Consider the following 16,357-nt stretch of genomic DNA (forward strand, 5'->3'; position numbering starts at 1 on the left):
AGCTTGAATCAGTCGGCCCATTCGCCTCTGACCTCTAGCATCAACAAAGCATTTTCACCCACAGGACTGCCGCATGCTGTATGTTTTTACTTTTTCACACCATTCTTTGTAAACCCTAGAGAAGATTGTGCGTGAAAATCCCAGTAACTGAGCAAATTGTGAAATACTCAGACCGGCCCGTCTGGCACCAATAACCAATGCCACGCTCAAAATTGCTTAAATCACCTTTCTTTGCCATTCTGACATTCGGTTTGGAGTTCAGGAGATTGTCTTGACCAGGACCACACCCCTAAATGCATTGAAGGCAACGCCCCTAAATTTTCACTATCCAACCACAAAACTGCTGTTGTTAAGTTGAGTTTACTAGGCTACTTTAAAATGCATGGGAGCCAATGTGGGCAACGCTCTGACATGTGGTGCTTTCGCACTTTCTGCGACCCAAGTTGATTCCCGGCTCGTGGTCATTTGCCGATCCCATACCCCTCTCTCCTCCCTGTACTTTTCTGTCCTCTCCTCATTCACTGCTAAAATAAATGGACAAATATAATTTTAAAACGCAAAAGAAATGACAATAAAATTAGTAACCTTACATTTTTTACCATAGCGTATAAGAAACAGACGTAGCACTTTACAGCTGACGCTGTGACCAAGACACAAATAGTAATGAACATCAGCCAACACAAACTCATATGGTGCAGATCTCTCAATAAAACTGTATTCAGTTCAGCAACTATGATCAATTTCCCATCAAGTTACTATTTGTGTTGGAAAAATCTCAGATTCCTCTAATTAAGTTTAGTGTTATTCACAGGTAGTGTTTATGTTTCCTAATGGATCATCGCTGGTGGTGGTCTTGTAACTGAAATGTGCGAGATAAGCAACAGTTCCAATCTTTCAACCTCTACGACACAAAACCACTTCAGGTGAGTTTTCTCACATTACTATGTACACAACAAATTCCTGTGACTGATTTGGATTTTTAATCTGGTTCCTGTTTGCCCTGGGGTGCGTAGAAAAATGTTCTTTATAGCAAAATAATGTAAAGAACTTAAAGTGTTGAATTTGTTAGCAATCTTGGCACCAAAGGATGCTAAATAAATCAACGTCTTAACGCAGAAACAAAGCAAGTCTAGAGAAAACGTTCTGTTATAAAACAACTTTTGGACACGAAAAGTCCCTTTCCCTCAAATTTTTGTCTGATTAATGTACAACATTAAGCAATTCGGATGAACAACAACGGATACAAAAGTGTGGTTTTATTTTGTCTTTGATCAACTTTCAAAGCAAAATATTTATTGATGTGGTGAGATAGAGTCATCTCGAGCTGCCATCAAAGCTATGGGAACGCAACTTCACGATAGCTCAATGTGTTATAGACGTGTGTGCGTGAGTACGCTCGCACCCCAGCAGACGGAATGCGAGACGTTTAATTAGGTGCCTGCGAGTGGTCTCACGGGAACCCAGTTTTAATTTTCGAGGCCCGTGATCCCTCGCAACACAGACAGAGCTCAGGTCAAACATAGAGGAGGAAGACGGAGGCAGAGTGTCGCAGGCTTGCAAGGGTTGCTGGGATTCTGCTTGCATAGCCGAATGCCACAAATACCTTTAAACCTTCAGCGTCTACTGCCACAAAAGGCACTGCATCCAATTAGAGTAAAGGCCAAAACATCCCTCAATGCACCAGGTCTGATGTGCCATTGAACGAAAGCCATCTTGTAACGTAATAAGCCTGAAAAACACACGGCCCTGTGCGTGCCTCCAAGCATCCCTTGGGAATGCCGCCTGCTCATTTGTGGCTCGTTTCAGAGACGGGGAAAAACAGGCCTACTTTACGCTACCTGGCTGATGCCGTTAAAGGTGCTTCCTCCCCAGGGGCAGACATGTGACCCCATTGAGACACAAAAACAAAAAGAGCGAGAGAAAGTGAGAACTGGAAAGAGTCACTGCCACCACGTCTTGGTAACCGCACACACGAAAGCCTGTTCCAAAAGCCGCTGACCTTCTGCAATAAAGAAAGAGTACAATGCAAGACATCAATAACCTGAAAAGCGATACAACCAAGAGGAAGCAGCTCGGTCGCATGGACCACGTCTGAATAGTTGTTTGGAAGAAAACCAACAAATAATGCCAAGGAAGGGTTGCACACTGTTATTGTGAGACCAACAATAGCAGACGGCAAACTCTGGACGATGGAATATAAAAGACACACCAATCTACGGATATAATTTTCTCTGAATGACCTTATTGTTCCTCCAAAAACACAATTTTTCTGGCCTGGGACCAAAATGCGTCAGGTAACAGGTTGTGGGTAGCGAGATCCAGTGAAAAGGAAGCTATCTAAAGAAAACTATAGCATTGGCTCCTTTGTTTAATTTCGATCGCTTGCCTGGGCGGAGCAGGCTTAATCTATACCGTTCCCAAAAAATGAGTCTGTCAGGCTGTTACGATACCTCAATGGGCCTGGCAGCAATGAAGCATTCACTACACTGGAAACTATCTCAAGACACCCAAACCTACACCCAGCACGTGCTTTTAAACACAAGCACTCCTCCCAACGAGGTATACTAAGCATGCATATGTTCCCAGTAAGAGCAACAGTAATGTGCACAACATATGAGAACGAGTCCATTCCATGGCACCCTATAAGTCAAGGTTATACTGTGGGACTTTGGTACAGCCATCGCAGAAAGAATTCAGGTCTAAGGTCATTTCAAGACCCCAAACCTTTATGTCCCATGACAGAATTAAACTCAGATTAATGGAATTACTATATAAACGCACAGCAAGCTCTTAAAGGCAAATAGACGCAGATGTGATTCATCCTCAAAGCCCATCTGTAAATGCCGACAGAGACGATTCTCTATCACAGGGAGCGGAGATCTCACGCGTGCACCGCTCCAGCGCACAGCTGCTCCGTCCTGGGTTACGGTTTGTGAGTTGCTCCCAAAGAGCAGGTCAGCATCCAATGAAACTGCTTTGGAAAAGTTTGGGACTGTCATGAAATGAAATAGTACAATATGTTGTACTCCCCGCAGTTCTCTTTTGCCCTAACAATGTAAAATAATAGTACAATTGAAAAGAGAACATAACAGATAAGATGGATTGTCATCACTGTGAGGTTTTCCACATGTTTGAAAATTTGATCGTAAAGTAACGCTACGTGTCCAAAAACTTGGTCTTTTTAAATGCTCCAGTTTTATTCTTTTTTTAGCGTACCTCTGTGAACTGTCCTCCATTTGACAGCTTTCACTTTATAGTCTTTATAAAATTGAAATACCATTGAGTCATTTTAAGACTAACAATAACATTGCAGAAGGGTCAAGCAAATAAAGAATGATTTTTTTTCAGCATCTTTTGTTACCTGAATGTACGGCAGCAACAAAAAGAAAAAAGAAATTCAGCCGGAGCTTCTTATTGCCTTAAGTCAGTGATCCCTTTCAGAATAAAGGTGTACGGTGTTCAGAAACAGAAGAAGTTGCTCGTCAGATTTAATATTGAATTTATCTGGGCCAGTATCAGATGGCCCCTTCGCCCTAAGGGTGTACAAACGGGTAAACAACACCACAGCAGGTGACAATTAAAATATACTCGATTCAAAACAGAAAACTTAAGTTAAAAAAGGCACTTTTATTTAATTTAGTTAATTTGATTTATATTTTGTAGAGCAGGAATTAAAGGCCATTGACCACAGTGTAATTCTTCAAGCCCTAGTCATATCTGTGTTGTCACAACAATTCGGAGAGGGAAAAACACAAGTTTGATCACGTGCCCTCTATATATTGAGTTTCTTTTAATAGGACTGACACCGTCTAGAGGAAGTCCATGAAAGAGTATACAAGTGCGTCTTTAAAGCTTTTAACACAAAGCCCTTACTTTCAAAATAAGTCATGAAGCGGAAGGACACACCCAGGTCTTACATGAACTCCATTCACAGTGAATGAGATGGAGGTGGTTGAACAAGTGCAAAGGATATCATTACAATTAAATAGGAAACAAGATTTAACAAATCCCAAGAACCATCCATTAAAAAATTGAATGCTTTATTGTGTTAGTGGTCGGAGGGTTAAAGCTTTCAATGACACCTTTCCGTAGCTAAAAACTCCCTTGGGCTACACATAAACATTAAAGGATTTAAACGTTTTATGCAATATCTAGTCCTTCAACAACAACAGCACTGAAAAATGCAACAACATAACACACCCTCATCCTTAAATTAGAATGCAATGAGTCATACAGCGGGAGGACGGTGTTGAGTTAATCAGCCATGATTTACTGCACTTCCTCCCCAAAATTTCACATCGACTGTCTCAAGTACAGAAGGTGTTGAGGAAAAGCTGGCAACCGTACAGGCTGGAACCCCAAGTACCATTATTCACAAACATGGACCATTACTGCATGTCCTCGCCCCAACTTTCTAATCCAGCTTTCAACTCTTATGAGACATGCACTTGAGTCTTTATCACTCAAGACTTTCACCTGAGGGAGCAGGTTAGAGAGAAAAAAATGACTTACAGTAATGCAGTCTGAGCCAAGCACCACTGGCAGCCAAAGAGTTTTTCGGTACCATGAATATGGATGATTCGAAGCTGACAGCACAGCTGTGATTTCTGTTTCTTTCTTTTGCTTAGCAGCCAAAACTTTGATGTAATGGATGTATATCTGGTCTGTGTAAGTAGTGACAGGTCTGATTTGTTGGTGGAAACTTTACTGGCACGTCCCGTCCGGAGTCGAAATCAATAAAGGAAATTGTGCATAGAAACGTTAACTATAAACAAATAATAAAAGCGATGTGTGTGCTGCAGGATTGAAATCTTGTAATAAAAAATTACCTTATTGTAACCATGCTTCATTTGCTGATTTTTTTACTTTTAAAATTATACTCGCTCATGAAAAGTGACTCACAAAACCATATGCTGATTTTTTCCAATTCTTCTAACATCAGCACGTATTGCATATGGATGCTTTTTCTTTTTTTTTTTGTTGAATAATCCTTTTATTAGCTTTGGTTTTACTGGGAGCTCAACTGTTCATTCATAGACTTCATAATGTATTCCAGAGCAGAAAACATAGGACCAGTGTTCCCACACCTTAGTTAACTTCAAATTCAAGGACCTTTCAAGGACTTTCCAGGTACAATACCCTCAAATTCAATGACAAAATGTGGGGACATATTTCAAGTGAGAGCAAGGTTACATTGTGTTACCTTTTAAGATAAATTGTTACAGTTCCCTTTCGAGGGAACTCGCGCTTGTCACTGCGGTAACACTTTGGAGACGCCTCCAAGCGTAAGTGCGTCTTAATGTGCATATCAAATTCAACCAATGGTGAGGCTTAACGACAAAGACAGGGTGACGCGGGAGCCAGGAAGTATATCACTATCTGAAATATTGCCAAAGACGGCGTTACAGAGACGAAGGAAGTATGGCAAGGGTGACGCAGGGCCTCGTTCCCTTCTCAGGGAACAACAGTTACATACGTAACCCGAGACCCTTTCATGTGTCAAACACAACAAACACAATGCAAAAAAGCATTTTGGTATAAGTTAACATTAACATTCGCATACAGAAGCATGTGTGCTTAAAAAGTCTAGAATTTTTATGATATTATCCTACACTAACACAGGGAATAATATGTATTTTTTTTCCAGAAAGAGGTGACTTCAGTCTCGCGCATGCGCTTCACAACAGACACGGGAGAGAAGACAATGCTGAATAAAGTCGTAATTTTTGTTATTTTGGATGCTTCAACACATTCTAACTGACCCACTGATGTCACATGGACTACTTTGATGATGTTTTTATTAACTTTCTTGACATGGACAGTATACCGTTTCTAGATTTTCAATAGAGGGTCAACAAGCTCTCAGACTAAATATAAAACATCTTAAACTGTGTTATGAAGATGAATGGAGCTCTTACGAGGTTGGAACGACATGAGGGTGAGTCATTAATGACATTATTTTCATTTTTTGGTGAACTATCCCTTTACTTAATCTCTGTCCAGGAAACCACCCCTAAGTTATTTCAGTTGAGACACCTCAAACGTATTTTAGTCTAGGACTAGCCTTAAGCCTTGTCTGTGAAACAGAGGGTTTGATTATTAAACCATTGATATTTAGTTTAAACTCGTATGTCAAATAGCCCGATTCAACTGGTATAAACAGTCCTAGTTCTTTGCACACAGAGGCCTGGTTTTAACCCATCAAATATAATTAAGAAAAGATCAGTTTATAATAGTTAAACACAGATGACAAACATTACTTCGAAAATGCTGCCCGTGTTTGATCTGTTGTTTCTAAGAAGTAAAGAACGAAGTGGAAGAAAAATGTCTTCATGAGCACATTAAGTAGAAGGCATGCTCTGAAGTGTATTTATTTGTGTATTTAGAGTGCAAAAGGGAATGAAGGATGAAAGTCTTAGTCACAGATTCAGGCCCAGAACATTCCACTGCACCCCTCCCAATCTATGACCTCATGAACGGTGCTCAGCTGTAAGATCAGACACTTACCAGTCTGCCAGCCAAACCTCAAGATTTCAAATAAAAAAACTCATACACACACTCTCAAACACAATAATTTGTGCTCTGCTAGTCAGCCGTGTGTAAACTCACAACCTCTCTCCCAATGTGTGAATCTGTAGAAACAAGGTTAAGACTAAACAAAAAGGTCAATGAATGGAATGACCTTGATCTCAACATGCAAACCGCTCTGCGATCTGTCACTCACACAGAATATTATGGCAGATCTTATAAATGGCAGATCTCCACATGTGTGAGATGTTTACAGAGCATTCTTAAACAAGTGTGAAATCTCACAGGAATTTAACTGCTACATTTGTCAAACAGTAACGCCAAAAGACAGAATCTACAGCTAGATGTAGTCTGAAGTTATAATCTCAGGGGAACTTTATGATGCATGAAAAACGTGTGTAGGAGATGAGCAAAAATAAAAGACAGCTCTTTTTACAGAACGTGTAGATATCCTGCGTGTCAAGTTTTGCGATGCTTTTTGAATGGTACTGTTATAATTTAGCGTCTCGTCGTTGTTCGTTTGGCATTTATGGGCCAAATCTGGAAACTGTAAAGCCTGAAATCGGTCCAAAGAGCCACATACAGGACACAGACTAAAGGGGAAATTTGCAAATAAAGTCGTATGTAGGCTGATCGCTATCTGCATTGCAAAAATAAAGTAAATCAACGGACTGTTTGCTTTTTTATTTTCATATGATTCGGGGAATTTTTTTCAAAAAGGAAATGGATTATTATTATATTGAGCCAAATATTTAATGTTCCCATTATTTGAGCTAGCTTATAAACAAATGTGTCAGGAGCAATTCATCGTACTTACAATAACATCCTGACGTTTTCCCACAATGTTGCCAGGGCTGGCAACAGGGCCAAAGCCCCCTGTGAGCACCACAGATCTAAGACCACCACAGTGCAGGTGGGTAGACAGAGAAGACACTGTCAAGCTTCAATAGTACTGCACAGGATGGCTCTGTCAGACCGCCACGCCGCATTTGTGTTTAATGTAGTAAAAGTTGTTACCTCTGCAGATAGACCAAATCGAAATAAAATGACCTTTCTTGAATTTAGCACTAAAAATATTAACACTGCTCAGATCCACGTCCAAGAAATTAATATAATAATCTGCACAGAATTTCCTTCACATATAAACTTTAAAAGTTAAATAACATGTGAAGTTGTTCATACACATCCTGCCTATTGTAAAACATATAGCCTACTTCAAAATAAAATAGTTTTTAGCTAAAAATTACTTTGGACTACATTCAACATGTTCAAAGATATGAAGAGTTTGGTTCCAAAACGCGATAAACACCATAAAAAACGAGTTACCCCCAAAATCAGTATTGTATCAGAGTATTAAAAAGTAAATTCTTAATTTTACGCAAAATGCAATATCTGCCGTGTTATTCTGTAATCTTTTTTACTGTTTTTCCCAAAATGCGATAAACGCCAGTCCTCCTTCTCTGCAGAATGCAATAAATCCGCTCAACAAATCACAGCGCACCATTCCACGCATTGTAAACAACAATGGAAGTGCAATCCTAGTTTTCCTCATGTACTCATAGAGAGTAAAAGAACAAGAGCAAATTTTGGAAAGTATTCTGATTAATTATTTTGTCATTTTGCATAGTATTTATTTATTTTAAAATTTAATTCAAATTTTAAAAGATTGCCTTCAAGCTTTCCTCCTGTCCATACGGTAATTTCTTTACAGTGCAACAGAGAGTCGCAGGTTATGACACAATCGTTAGCTTATTTTTACAAAAACTGCTTCTACTGGGCCATAACAAAAGATACAAGGCTATGGAAACTTTTATACATTCTTGTGTTTCTTTAGAAATAAATAACGGACAAATGGAGTCTTTAAACGCCTCACTTGTAAAGTTATTCGCTGTCAAAGTGACGCCAAAATGAATGGGAGTCAATGGAATGCTGACAGCAGGTGGGGGTCCGCTAATCAATGGCGGCACCCGGGGAAGCTTTAATAAAATATGAAACCCTGCCCCCCTGCATCTACACTCTAAAAATGGCTGTGTTATTTTTGATCAACAAACAAACAAAAACAAAATAATACTTTGTTGGCATTGATAAACCTGTGGTGTTTTTCTGTGATGGGAAAGAAACGTAAGCCATCAAAATAGAATAATTTACGAGAGAGGCACTCGGGAGACGGAAAATGTTGGCTGTTGCTTGTTCTCCCGACAGCATCAAGCTTCTGGCAAGCTAAAATATTGATCCCGGGGATCTTATGAAAAACTTTCCATTATTTTACGTGAAGTCAACGAAAATCGAGCAGGACCTGATTTTTTTTTTTTACAGCTAATCGCTTTAAAAAAGGTTCAGTGACGACGTCTCAAGGATGACAGTAGCAATGACAGTGTTCTTAATATGACAAAGTAAGTGTTTTGATTAATGCCATTAATGTTTAATCAGTGTATACCACTAGTCAACAAAATGAATATAACATGGCAAAGATGAATACACATTAATATACTGATTCAATAGATTTATAGCATTTAAAAAAAACCTTGTCATGGATTTATTGCATTTTGTGGAAAAAAAATTCAGTTTTTATAATAAATCTTTGAAAATCAAATTATGGATTCAAATTTTATTTATGTTTTTATAACCTAAAATGCTATCGAAAGATTGTAACAGAAAATAGTGGTTTTCATCTCGACACATAGAAAACACGTTTTTACCGAAATTAGACAAAATGGATTTATTGCGTTTTGGAACCAAACTCTTCATATTCACCTCACTTAATGTGTATTTTTTCAATATGGGTCAACATCAACAGTCTGATGCAAAAATTATACACTAAATATTTGATATTTTGTCGTTGTTGTCGTTAACAACGTGTTTTCACTGACAAAAACGAGAAGACAACTAAATAGTAGATTCATGATAACGACAACTACAATGACTACAACTACAATCTATTTACATTTTCAGCAACCGATAAAAATGAGATGAAAGTGTTTGTAAGGGATAGAATCTTTGTGTGGTCAGGAGGATGGATGCATGCATACAACTGTACAGTGTAGACTTCATGCGGCCCTTCACAGGCTGATCGTATGAAATCAAAATACAGCCAATCAAGTCTGGTCTTGCAGTACATTGATGTCAAAATGCTGAACGGCTTCTGTTTTAGACTAAAATGTGACAAAAACTAAATTTTTTGTCAATGACTATGACAAATCTGCTGTCAAAATTAACACTAGAACACTGACGTATAGAAATGTTACTCGAATGAATGAATGAAGACTATTTTAAGCTACATTCTGTATTTGTGATACAGAATGGTTTCAGGCCGACTTCCATCTATTGAATTCCATCTATTGACTGTCACCACAATCATTTATTAAGTGTTGACAGATTATAGTGTTGACACAATAACCGCATTTTACAAACCACACAATGCTGCAGCTATGCTGTTTATCTGGCCTTGCTAGATACTAACAAGACCTGCTAAAAATGAGTGAAAATGTGTCAAATATCCCAAAATAATTATTTACAATTTAAGTTAACACAAAGCACAATCAGCATACAAAACTGTCACCCTTTTTTTACTAATATTCCAAGCGTACCAAGGTCAAACGATCAATTTATATGAGAAAAAGATGCAAAAGCAATCACTTTCTGATGTGAATCTCAGATCCGGTGTAAAGAAGTGATCTTTGATTGATAAAACTTAAATATATGTCGAAATAAGATGCTTTCTCCCATAATGCAGTATTATGTAAGTGGTACTATTCCCATTGGAAGCAGTTAAGACAGCATAATATTGATAAAAGCCAAAACACTTAACACGGGGAGGACATATGAAAGCACTTTTATCACTTGCAAATTCCTTTGCCGTTACATCCTCAGTCACCAGGGACGAATGATATGATGTAACCCAAGAACATGAGATGGACATAAATCCTCAGTGCTGACAGAAACCCTCCACACATGCTGCACTTATATCACACAACAAGCTTTGCAAAAACATCAAGATACATTTAAAATCTTGTCTTATTAGCAGACTATATAACATAAACTTCTCCCTGCCATCCATCATATCTGAGGTTCTAAAATCGCAGTCGGAAATGCCGGTACATCACAGACGACTCAATCTGAGCTGTTTTAGGAAACCATTAGTGAGACGAAAGATGGAACCGATTGTGTAAGTGTCGTTTCCTCGTTCCAACTTTGCCGGTTGCTATTTACAGAGTTTCGATAATTGTTCAGAGGCCAAAACCAGCCAACAGATACATATCATGAAATAACCCAGTTGGGATCGCGTTTATCCCAGTGCTTTGAAAGAACAAACCCTTGAGTGTCCACAGAGACAGCGTAGCACACGTAAAACACAGGCAATCGTGGAAAAGGGCACGCGAACACAGGATGTGAACGCGCGTGCACGTGCACACCTCACATCTTAGCTGTTATACAAACATGCAGGGCCTCATCAATCACACTTTCTCTGGGGGGTCTGCATGGCCAAACCAAATGTTCATTGTGCAATTGGTCCTGCATAGAACTTGAAAAATAATTCACAGTCCCAAGTTTTAGCTTAGCTTGGGACTGTGCCTAAGTGTTCCTAAATGTTGCTTTTCCCGCTTTTGTCTAAACCAGAACCAGCGACCGTGCCTTCATCCATCAGCCACCGGCTCACAAAGCCAGTTCGTGAGGAAAACCAAGGCCAGTTGACATCCTAGATCCAAACAGCTTCATCCGATTGGATTTTATTAGCTGTTCATCTTAGCAGGAGATCTAAACAATAAAAAAAGCATTCAGTTTTTGCAGACCACTGCAAAGACGCACAAACCACAAGTGTGGACAACTTGCACATCACAAGGGCTTTAGAAGAAGGAGGTTATTTGCAAATGTCATCTTCTGGTGATTTGTTGATTCGCCAAGACAACGTTGGATTTTTCTGATTCCAATGAAGAGAGAGAAAACAAAGTGCATTAGTAGATGAGTGTGTATGAGATGTTAATCCATGTCTGCACTAAGCTCTATAACCCCAACTCCCTGAACATCTCCTCCTCAAGGAACCACTAGTATTTAAGCACTACAGATAAAACACTCCACTTTAAGAGCACAGAGACTCAGTGCTTTGTGACATCTGCAAACCATGTCAGAAGATGTTTAAAAAACACATACTTACATTGTATGAAAACCATGTAAGCCACAGTCATTATCTTTGTGGAAACAAAGGAGACCAGAAACAGACATTTCGACTTAAGGAAATAAAGCTGTAATCAGAAGAATTGTAGCGGTAACCTACTTTAAAATTACATTTTAGGATGCTCTTTAATACATCGGTTTACACAAACCCGCACTATAATTAAGTTGCAAACAGATCATTGCTTACAAATTATTTAATAGCCATGCAAAGTGATAAATACCTCTCATGCAATTGCCAAACCCATAACGGCATCACATTCTCATACAAGCAGAAGTTTCCGTTTCCTCCTGTTCCAAATACAACTGAATCCCACCTTCTTATCACACTGACTGACGGGTTTAGTCGTTTATTTAATAAAGCTTATCAATGTGTGTCTAAGTCGTTAAGAAAATGATTGTTACTATACACATAATTACACAATTCTGAGCACTTGTATTCCATGCAAGATGCTTTGAGGATTTAGTTGAGTTGACACTGGCTCCATCTAAACTGAGATTGTGGTCTGCATGCCTTTGTGGCTCCAAGGTCTAAGTCCTGCCTTAAATGCTCCCATGCATCGCTGCATACCTACTCAAAGTCTGTTGTAGTAAGCACAATAGTATAGCAGTCAAGACGTGAAAGAATGTATTACTGTAGACCTCCTTTAGACGTATACATTAGCATATTAAAGTAGATGTTTACAAAAGTAAAAACTAGATCAATATGACTGTTTTTGAAAAAAAAATGCCTTAAATACAGTAACTTAAGAAGTGGCTTACCACGAAAATGTAAATTCTTGCTAAATTGATTCATTCTTATGTCGTTTCAAGACTGTATAATTTTCTGTATATGACCAAATATTTTTTGTTTTTATAATATTCTGGCAAACAAGTACTGTGTTGTTAAACCAAATAATGCACCACAAAAGTGCCATAAAGGTGATCCAGACATCCTGCACTATATTCCTACACTCAGGGTTCCCACACCTTAATTAACTTCAAATTCAAGAACATTTCAAGGACTTTCCAGGTCCAATACCCTCAAATTCAAGGACTAAATGTGGGGACACATTTCAAGTGAGAGCAAAGTTACAATGTGTTACCTTTAAAGATACATTGTTACAGTTCCCTTTTCAGGGAACTCGTGTTGCGTCACTGCGGTGACATTTTGGGGACGCCTCCAGTGGTAAGTGCGTCTGAATGTGTATATCAAATTCAACCAATGGAGATGCTAAATGACAAAGACAGGGTGATGGGGGAGCCAGGAAGTATATTGCTATCTGAAATATGGCAAGGGAGACGCATCGTCTCGTTCCCTTCTCAGGGAACAACAGTTACATATGTAACCAAAGACGTTTTCATTTGTCAAACACAATTATGCAAAAAAGCATTTTGGTATAAATCAACATTCGCATACAGAAGATATAAGCATTTAAAGTGAACAGTTTAGCACATGTGCTTAAAAAGTCTAGAATTTGTATGGTATTATTCTACACTACACAGGGAATAATATGGAATTTTTTCCAGAAAATAGATTCAAGCACTTTCAATGACCTGTATCTATGTATGTATATTTTCAAAAACTTCCTAGGGCCTTGAAATTTTTCTCCCAGATTCACAAACTTTCAAGGATTTCAAGGACCCATGGGAACCCTGTGCACTGGGTCAAAAAGGGCCAAACCCAGACCGTTGTGTTAAATTAACCCAGAAAATGTTTATATTTCACCCAACATTAGGGTGAAACAACGCAGCATATTGGGTTGAAACAACCCAGCAAAAGTTAAATTATAACCCAATGAGTTGCGTTTGTCCCTTTTGACCCAATGCAACCATTTTTTTGCTTTCTGAAGCCATGGCTTTGTCGCTTTGTCTATGGAACAGATCAAAATGTAATGCCAGAAAGGAACCGCGATATCAACCTTTCGCACAAATTATTACTAGCTAAAATGAAACTAATCACAAAAATGAACAATTGAACATATCGCAGCGTGAAACCAAATTAACATATTTTTTGGATTATAAGTCCACTGCTACTTGGGCAGAGTGATTTCAGACAGAATTACGGCACGCACGGAGATGAAAAAGGTATGACGGACTTATCCAACTCTGGGGGATACAGTGAATAATCTATCGTATTTTCTGGACTATAAATCACACTTTTTTCATAGTTTGGCTGGTCCTGCGACTTATAGTCAGGTGCGACTTAGTAAGTCAGTATTAATACATTTTGACATATATGAACCAAGAGACAACATTACAGCTACAGCCGCGAGAATCCCTGTATTAATGTAATTCAATGAATTCAGTGATGTGGAATGACGAGCCTGTGAACTTGATACGCGTTGGCTTGTTCTGTTCATTTAGCCTATTCAGCCTTCCAGGTATGTTCTGTATGCTATTGTGTATCGTGTAAATAACTGTTTGTATTACGTTAACGTACAGACACCTATTTAGCCTACTGTTCTGTGTGCTATTGTTCAGTTGAATAACTTGCCTTTCCAAATTAAATGTCTGTTCTTCGGCTTGGATTTTGTGAAATAATTTTCAAAAATAAATGTGACGTATAGTCCACTGCGACTTATATGTTTTTTTCCTCTTCATGACGCATTTGCGACTTATATTCCGACTTATAGTCCAGAAAATACGGTACCTTAAAAGAGCCAAACCATCTCTCGGAAAATTGTATTGGAACTGTAAATATTTTTTTTTATTTAGAGCCGAGTTCGTTCATTTGCATGGAGGGGGCGGGGTTTATGACTGTTTATTGTACTGCAGCCAGCCACCAGGGGGCAATCAAAGAGCCAACGGCTTCACTTTTCAAGAAACTGATTTTTAACACGCATACTGATAAAAAATGTGTAATTTTGAATGCACTGTAAGTCAATTTAGATAAAAGTGTCTGCCAAATGCATAAATGTAAAATTATTAGATTAATTTATGCACAAATCATTGCTACCTATAGAGGCAAGTCAGCACAAAACAAGATTTTTAAGTATGACTTAAATTTCAGTCTGTTACTCATGTAAAGCTCTCATATGGCTTTAGAAGACTTAGCATGTACAACCGAAGAAACTGATACATTTTTGGAACATTCTAAGGGTAAGTAAATGATGACAGAATTTTCATTTTTGGACAAACTACCCTTTGTTAAAGCGCTGAACACAAAATCCATTGATTTAAAACGCTGAAGTTATAAAACCGACAAGAAAGTAATTTATAAATAAGATGGAACACCGTTGGTCTCAGCGAGTACAAATATTTCTTTTATGTGTTCTCAGTAAAGTTTCCTAGTACAATTCACAGCATGAACGCTTGCAGCTTGAACTTTGAAATCTTTGACAACTCTACCTCTGGGAGCCACTTTACAACTAGCAGCATTTTTCAGACTCAAAGCTTAGTGTCCTTTGCACAACAATTAAATTAAGTTTTTCCTCACTTACAGTATCTCTGTAAAAAACAAAAAAAGTACTAGGTTAACAGTATGTGCAAAATTAGTCTACACCCCACCCCCCTCATTCAGGCAAGCAGGAAAACCGCGGATTCATTGGCACTGAACCCTAATTGAAATAATGGCGATGGTATATCTAAATGAGCAGACTATAGCCATGAGGGCCGTTGTTTATGTCTGCGGTGCAGGATAAATAGCCCGTCATTTATCGCAGCTCTTGTTTGTTATAAAATGCAGCAGCTCTGCTGCTGATCATATCAGTACAGACGGGGCCGTTTACTGCTGGTACTCACAGTAACAACAGGCCTCCAATGTTAAATAATTCTCTGTTCCCATACCACTGTACAGCTGTCGCACTTAATATTGTGCTATATGGGAATATACTGTATACATATTTACATAACAGTCGAAATTTGGGGCACTTGACTGAGATGTCTGAATGATCTTACAAACCTTTTGATCTAAAGGCATATGTTGGAAATTGGTTATGTAGAGTAAAATAATTGTGGGATCTCAAGCTTTTGACAGTTTCAACAGACACTAGTCAACATTGTTCATCAAAGTTTTCCAAAGACAAGAAAGGGTATTGGCATTGAAACAACTTTTATGAAAGGTTTTGATCCACTTGAAATGTTGATAGTATATTTTCATTTTAGGTATGTTGTAGTCACAGGCACAGCCATAGGCATCAATTCATTTTTCCACTGGTGGGTGCTTGGTACAACTTCATGCAACGCTAAGTTGCCTAGCAATGGCAGATGCTATGCGTGCGCCCAAGCACTTAAAAAAAAAAACGGAGGAAAGTGGGTTTTAGGTGCAAAATGTGAAGCGTCTCTTATTCAGCTTATTCATTAAAGCATGGTAGATATTACAACTCGCAAGGACTATTAATCAGAGAGACACCTGAATTTCAAAAGTATTTTTATTAAAATTATTCAGCATTTCTGTGGGTGCTCAAGCCTCGGAGCACCCACAGGATCGGTTTAACTGAAATAACAAAGGTATAGCCAACAGTCCACCAAAGCACATACAGAGCAAACAAAGCAAAAAACAAAATGATAATTGATTGACTGCTCGTTCAGTTTTGTTTTTTGCTTCATTCCATAAAACTAGAACCAAATTACAACTTCGGATGTGTATTATTTTCAAATAATTATTCTGTTACTCTATTATTCCATACTTATTCATTTGTTTAAATGTTTACTATTATAAAAAAGAAATGTGTGACAT

The sequence above is a fragment of the Misgurnus anguillicaudatus genome, chromosome 4, assembly GCF_027580225.2.
Source record: "Misgurnus anguillicaudatus chromosome 4, ASM2758022v2, whole genome shotgun sequence".
NCBI lineage: Eukaryota > Metazoa > Chordata > Actinopteri > Cypriniformes > Cobitidae > Misgurnus > Misgurnus anguillicaudatus.